The sequence below is a fragment of the Notamacropus eugenii genome, chromosome 2 (genome assembly GCF_028372415.1).
Source record: "Notamacropus eugenii isolate mMacEug1 chromosome 2, mMacEug1.pri_v2, whole genome shotgun sequence".
NCBI classification, from domain to species: Eukaryota; Metazoa; Chordata; class Mammalia; order Diprotodontia; family Macropodidae; genus Notamacropus; species Notamacropus eugenii.
The window spans coordinates 158,943,104-158,949,992 of NC_092873.1; the positions used below are offsets into that span (position 1 = coordinate 158,943,104).

The 6,889-nt window shown below is 33.4% G+C and overlaps 1 protein-coding gene across 7 annotated transcripts in view; it reads right to left on the reverse strand.

Annotated features, from left to right (window-relative positions):
- Positions 1–6,546: 6,546 nt before the first annotated feature.
- SYNCRIP (synaptotagmin binding cytoplasmic RNA interacting protein) overlaps positions 6,547–6,889 on the reverse strand; it is a 31,076-nt gene continuing 30,733 nt past the window's right edge. For 5 of the 7 annotated variants that reach the window (XM_072642749.1, XM_072642747.1, XM_072642756.1 and 2 more), the window contains exon 12: positions 6,547–6,889. This exon is cut by the window's right edge and continues 1,513 nt beyond it. The gene's annotated coding sequence lies outside the window, so the exon portion shown is untranslated. The other 2 variants (XM_072642751.1, XM_072642757.1) reach the window with 1 other exon arrangement.

Below are 6,889 nucleotides of genomic sequence, written 5' to 3' on the forward strand. Positions count from 1 at the left end.
CTGAAGTTTTTAGAAGTTAAATTATTTCATTTTTAAAACCACAGATTAAAAGTGCTAACTGGAGATAGAAATGAAATGCAAAGTGAAGTAAGAGAAGTTCCCAACCTCTGGCCATGTTAACTGGGGGCTCAAAGTTACTGTGAGGGAACTAGACTTTTCATCTAAAAAACATTCCCTAAATCTGAAAAGAACTAGACTGTAGGGATCATTTTACTGCCCCCATGTTTAAAATTAGCCAATTAATTTTACAGGCTATAAATCTGAACTCATCTTCTCATCCCAAATAAAGCATTCCTTCTTTCCTATTGTTTTTATTCAAATACTGCCACAGAAAAAGGTACAAATTGAATAAGTCTAGGATAGGGTATTTTGTACCTCAGTAGACATCACACAGATCCAAGGTATCATCTTTAAAAATACCATGGAAGTGCCAGTGAGGAAAGAATGATCACTAGCTAGGAGTCATTTCTCCATCTATAAGATGTGATTATCAATCCTTCTTATTAGAGGAATGAAATTAAAATAAAAATAAAATTAACTGAGTTAACTAGAACAAAATATTTTTTGAGTAAAATGCCAGAATCAGGACAGGGCTTCAGAAGTTATCTCATCCAACCTTTAATAATTTACCATCCACTCTACTAAATCCCTTTAACAGCATCTGTAACAAATGGTCATTAACTTTCATTGAGGGATTTCCAGTGAGGGGTATCCATTGAATGATACCCACCGTTAAAAGATGACAAAAAAAAAAAATTAAAAGATTCAAGTTTACCTGAAATATAAACAAGGAGCCTTTTCAAAAGAGCTCGGGTTCATTTAAAACAAACGTGCTAAGTAAAATAAATTTCAACCAAAAGCTGAAGTTGCAAATTGGGTTAGAAATGTCTTTATATTTAAAAAATTTTAACATTTATTAAGTGCCTAGAACCACATACAACACATACAGAATTTCCCTGCCCTCCAGGAGCTTACATTCTAAAGATGACAAAACACACAAAGGACGGAAGTAAAAGCTGGAATTGAGAAAAGAACGAATGAAATAAAGTAAGCAATAAAACAGGACACACAAGACAATAAAATAAAGTGAAATGGCATAATTCTGACAAGGAACACAAGCTCATTCTATATAGGGTAACCCAAAAAAAAAAAAAATGTATCACTGGATAATGAATAGAATATCATCTGCCTGGTCTTGCATTTATGTTCTAGTCAAACTTTAAAACAGATTTAAAGATACCTGCTATCACTCCATCAGTGTTTTCCACTGAAAGCTCTTAGCCTATTCAAATTCTTTAGACACTTCTTAGCTTGTAATTACCTTGTTTCAAGAAAGGTAAATTTAAGTGGGTTTTGCTAAGACAGAATTCTATCTCACTATATGGGCTTATCGAGTGGATCTTACCAAGACTCAATATATTCTATCAGCATTTCACTATATGACCTCTAATCAGCCAGATTCCTGTAGTTTCTCCTCAACACTTTAACAATTAAGAATGTAATTTGAGAAAATGAAACAAAAGAGAATTTGGGATAACGAAAAAAAAAATTTGTTAAAGAAAATTTGTGTTAAGAATAATTCCAGTTAAAAAAAACTGAGACACTAAATGAGGTACAATATATAAAAACATTATAAAAAGAAATCTCTCTTAGTTGGAACAGCATAGATATTGACATGGTCTTAAGTCACTAAAATATGAAGCTAAAACACAAATGTCTTTTTCCCTCATATCAAGACATAGAATAAAGACTGATACAAATATATTACTTTCAAACGGACTATCAACCACAAAGCGTATTTTTAAAATTCCCATAAGATCAGTGAAAATGAATTAAAATTGCTACAAGAGGCCCAATATAAAAATGAAACAAGGTGCTGTGTATTAGAGCCAATTCTTAATTGTTTATGGGTGGATGATCCACTTTATGGATTATCAAGGTATTTGCTTTTGCCATTTCCATGAGCATCTCCAGCATGGGTCAGGTCTAAGAAGTTTACAGATAACTCAAATACTTTCCAGGTATGCACGTTCTCAAAATTTCCATTTTACAACTCCACTTTAGTGTTTCACACACTCAGATGAACAAAAAAGCCACCTGTCTCACTTCAATATGATTTACCCAATTCTCTGCTTTTTTAGTTTTAACCTGCGAACTGGGTTCTAATTTGCTCACTTCCTGTCAGTTATCTGTGGTATTTAAGAATCAACACCAAAATTCTCCCCTTTTGCCCTGAGTTGGCTGTGGTTCATAACTGAATGGAGGTGCCAATTCCCTTAGGTGTCCTAAAATTCTCTCCAAAGTTGAAACCTCGAAGCACGAAAATCAGCTCTCTTTTCAAAGTTCAGCTGACAAGCCTAAAAGAGGCAAGAAATGACAATTCATAATCATTACACAGGTGGTAGGTAGCAGCTTTTCCAAAAACTGCCCTCCAAAGTTTGAAAATACCACACCTATATATATATAAGGTGCAGAATTTTTGGTCAAAATGTACAAGAAACTCACGTAGCAAGTTACTAATATCTGTCCTCACTCCTATCATATTTTATGCTACAACTGGTGTCAGAATCCTACTAGATTTATATCACAGAGAACTTTAAAAAAAAAAAAAACAAACCACCTGATGACAAAAGACAACTACTTGGCATAATGGCTTTTAAGTCACTCAAGTGTACAATTTAGTAGTAACCCATTTTATTCAATACTCCAGTTCTGGAAGTAAGGCACTAAATTAGCATTTAATCCAGTGTAGTCTAGATAGGCTAGGGTAATGGTTCTCAAAAATAAATGATCTAAGGATTATTAGATATTTGCCCCCCACCATTTCCCCCCCCACCCCCATTTATTATTATTGCTTATAACAATGACACTAGCTGTGTCTTAAATTAAGCAATTTACATTTAGGAGAGATTACACAATATCACATCAAAAGTAGTACCATTCATTCTCAATTCTGGCTATTTCTGGTAATCACTGACTACCTTATGTTGCCCAAAGACCAAAAAAATTTGAGAACCACTAGGTTAGATACATGGGCCCTATACCCCCTATTTATCCCCACATACAAAAAGCAATTATTGAAGTCCCTCATTCTTTTAAGTGTTCTTGACCAATTCAGCTTAATAAGTGCATTTTAAGCTGAGTTCACCTACCTAGCCTCATTTGCACAGTCATCTAACTGTGGAGCATAATATTTAAGCAGAGTGATGTTCATTTCCCTCTCCAGAATTCCTGGCAACCTCAACCTCTCACATCCAAATCTTCAGGGGAAATGTATTTGCTAGAGACAGAGAATGGAGGAACACTGCATGCTGGGACATGTTCCTAGAAAAGCAGAAATGAACCAAATTACCATGACTTCTCCATCAAAATTCATAGGAATGTACTTGACTGCAGAACATTTTCATCTGCACATAAAATTAAGAGAAGTACATCCCAATAATTCTAGCCCTAAAATATGCTAGAATTGGGGTAAATCCTAGTAAGTTTTTGACTTTGGGTAAGAAAAGGGCAAGAGCACTAAGTATTCCACATGTCTATTAAAAAGCTGTTAAAAGAAAGAAGATGAAATGGACACCCACAATAATTCTTAGACTCTTAAAGGTCCTAAGACATGCTACAAAAATAGGTCTTTATTCTTAGGAAAATATAGTCAGAGCTAGCTTCCTTATGCTATACACAAACTCTTAACATCAGAGGCAGTACAGAATAGTACAAGTTTTTTGTTTTTTTTTTTTAAAAACTGGTCTCAAAACAAGCACAAACCCACTAAATTTAAAAGAACAGGTAATTTGAGGATTTTTGGCAGAAGACAGTATCTAATCCGAATCAAAAAACCCAAAAACTGACTAAATTGAGTTCAAGGATTTTATATTGAGGGAGGAAAAAGGTTATAATATGGAAACAAGGAAAAAAATCCAGTGACCCTTAAGAAATACCACTTATACTGAGAACTGATTGTTTCTGAAATAAAAATATATATATATATATATATATATATATATTCAAGTACAAGTTTTTTGTTTCTCATTGCCTGATTGCCAAGGGTTTCCATTGGATGAATACTATCAATAATTATCATAAGAGTTTATTCTTAGCCCCAAATTTTGGTTATAATACCACACTTTTTAAAAAATTGTTGCCTAAGAATGTTTTTAAGGCTAAGAAAATGAGGGACACTGAGCTTCTACTGAAAGGGTGTGCTGTATTCAAGATTGGCCACACCTATATCATTTTTATAAATATTAGAGATATACAACTATCTTTTTAGCATGAAATAGGGATTTTACTTCACGGGTCAACACTGATGCTGAACAGAGTCTTTGGAAAGTTAGTGGCATATCCCACTGAGTAGCAAGAGAAATATGGATCAATTTACCACTGAGCCACACTTTAAAACACCATCCCATAATTTTATTACTATTGCATTATCTATGTTGTAAATTATTTAGTTACTCACCAATTTCACATCCACCACTGAATTCAAATGGTGCAGGTCAGACATATGTTAAGAATAATGCAGTCTGTAGCTACTGAAGAATTGTCTTGGAGACTGTTTTTATATACTTTAAGGCCAAAAGTTTTTCTTTCTCCAGGCCATTACCATCTTCTCATCCCAACATTTTAAGAGCTTCTGCTTATCCCTTCAACAATTACAAAATACAACTCACTATCTCCCACAGGGTAAAGGATGGTTCCTAACTGTTGGGGGGGAGGGGGGGGAATAGATTTAAGTGCCATTAGCTTGGCACTTAAAGTAGTCAAAAGACTACATTCCAAGTATAATTATGCCGAATAACTGAAAATTCTGTAAACCAAGTTTTAATTACTTGCAAAAAACTTATTTCTTCAGACTAAACTCTGTATTTCCCATTTGCAATTGTGTCAAGACAACTTAAGAGAAGCTGCCTTTTAGACAACAAAAGTTTAATCAGTACTTAGCAGGAAGGCTTCTGATGATGGTTGTACAGAATCACTATGACTTATGTTTCAATAATTTTGATTTTGTCACTTTCCCTTTCTCTTTTTACTTCAAGCAGCAGCTGGAAATTCTTTCAGGTCTTAATGACAACTTTGGGAGCAGACATGGATATTATTCAGAATTTGTTCTGACACAGTAGCTAACTTTCAGGTGAGAATAATTTAAATTTACGATCATTTTAAACTGTAAAGTAATCTCTAGTAACAGTACCTCACCTTATTTCAAATTTGGTAAGAATGCTTTAAGGAGGTTATTTTTCAAGGGAGTGGTACCCCTCTTTTCCTTGTCAGTGTAGACAGAATTTTAATAATTCTGTCTATTTTTGAGACTGTCAAAGCCAAGAACCCATGAACAAAAGCACAAATAGCAATAACCTACATTATTGAACAATTTCCTTGACATGATGACATTTATACTATAAGATTAGAAACTTGCATTTCCAGTACTCATATTCCCATCACATTCCAGATATATAGCATTATTGCTTTATAGGTCATGTAACAATCAAACTATGTTTATATATGCATTGCCTGTTTTCCTTAATCTTTTGATTAGTATTTGAAACCAATTTTACTATAAATTTAAGTTTGAAAATACCACGGTTAATATTTCTTCTCAGAACTTCATTGTTCACATTATCACTAGTTACCACATGCATTATTTAGCTCTGATTATATTGCTCAAAAACTGCACCCATATCAGAACAGTGCAAATCATATTTAATTTTAAAAGTAAGATATAATGGCTTGAATTCAGTTATTCAAATGAACACTGTCAAGTAATTTCAATTGTATGTGTGTGTGTATATATATATATATACACATATATATATATAATTCCAAAACCACTGCTTACATTACCAGTGAGAAAAATGCTTTATTCACCAATTCTGACTCCCCTTGTAAGGATCAGTTCACCCTCCCTCTTTCCCCAATGAAGAGGTGTCAAACTGTTTTGACAACCCAGCAAATTTTTCACTTAAGAACACTTTTGTGAGTTTACAAAAGTGTTCACGCTTAAATTTCTTGGCAATGAGAAGATCTATTAAATGACATTGATCCTTCCCAAAACCCCAGACGAAATAATTCTGTAGTTGAAATTTAACTTTAACACCTTGACAGTGTCCCTTTAAACTATATGACAGTAAAGTGCCAATAAAGCATGGCAATAACCTCTTTCATGGGATAATTTAACTCCCTGGCACTGGGAAGTGCTAGCACCAAGGATTACATTAAGAATCAGATATGAAGGCTACATCTAGTTCACTCATTTTCCATAAACCTAATATACTATCTATCATCATGTTAGCATGTAACAATTATTGATGTAGCCCTCAAACTTATACTAAGTTTTGAGAGAAAAATGATGAATTTTTAAAAAGCACGGGGCAATATATAAAATTAGTGGCAGGAAAAGTGTTTCATTAAGCACCAGGAACTAATTTTGCCACCCACTCTTGTTTTTCTAGGTTAGTTTCAATAACCGGCAAGGCACATTTACATATATTCCAACGAATACTTATTGACAATTTAAAATTACACTTTATGTCCCAGCTATCCCAGTAATTGACATACAACATACTAAAATGGTTTATTAAGATAACATAAAAAAAATCAATTAATGTGAAACATACAGGCTATTGGCAACCACTATTCTAAAAATTATGTAAGTACAAGTAAACATACTGAAATGTGTGCAATTCTAAGTTTTTAAACCAGAAGATCTCTGTACTAACACACATTTATATTAATGACACATAAAAAAAATAAAAACTTTATTACAAAAATAAGTTACACTCGCCTCCAGCTTACAGTATAAAACAATTTTATTTGCAGGAATGCAAAATGATTGTTTGCCATGAGCATTTTGAACATATGACATGTCTAATTTTTCTTGTTAAATTTGCAT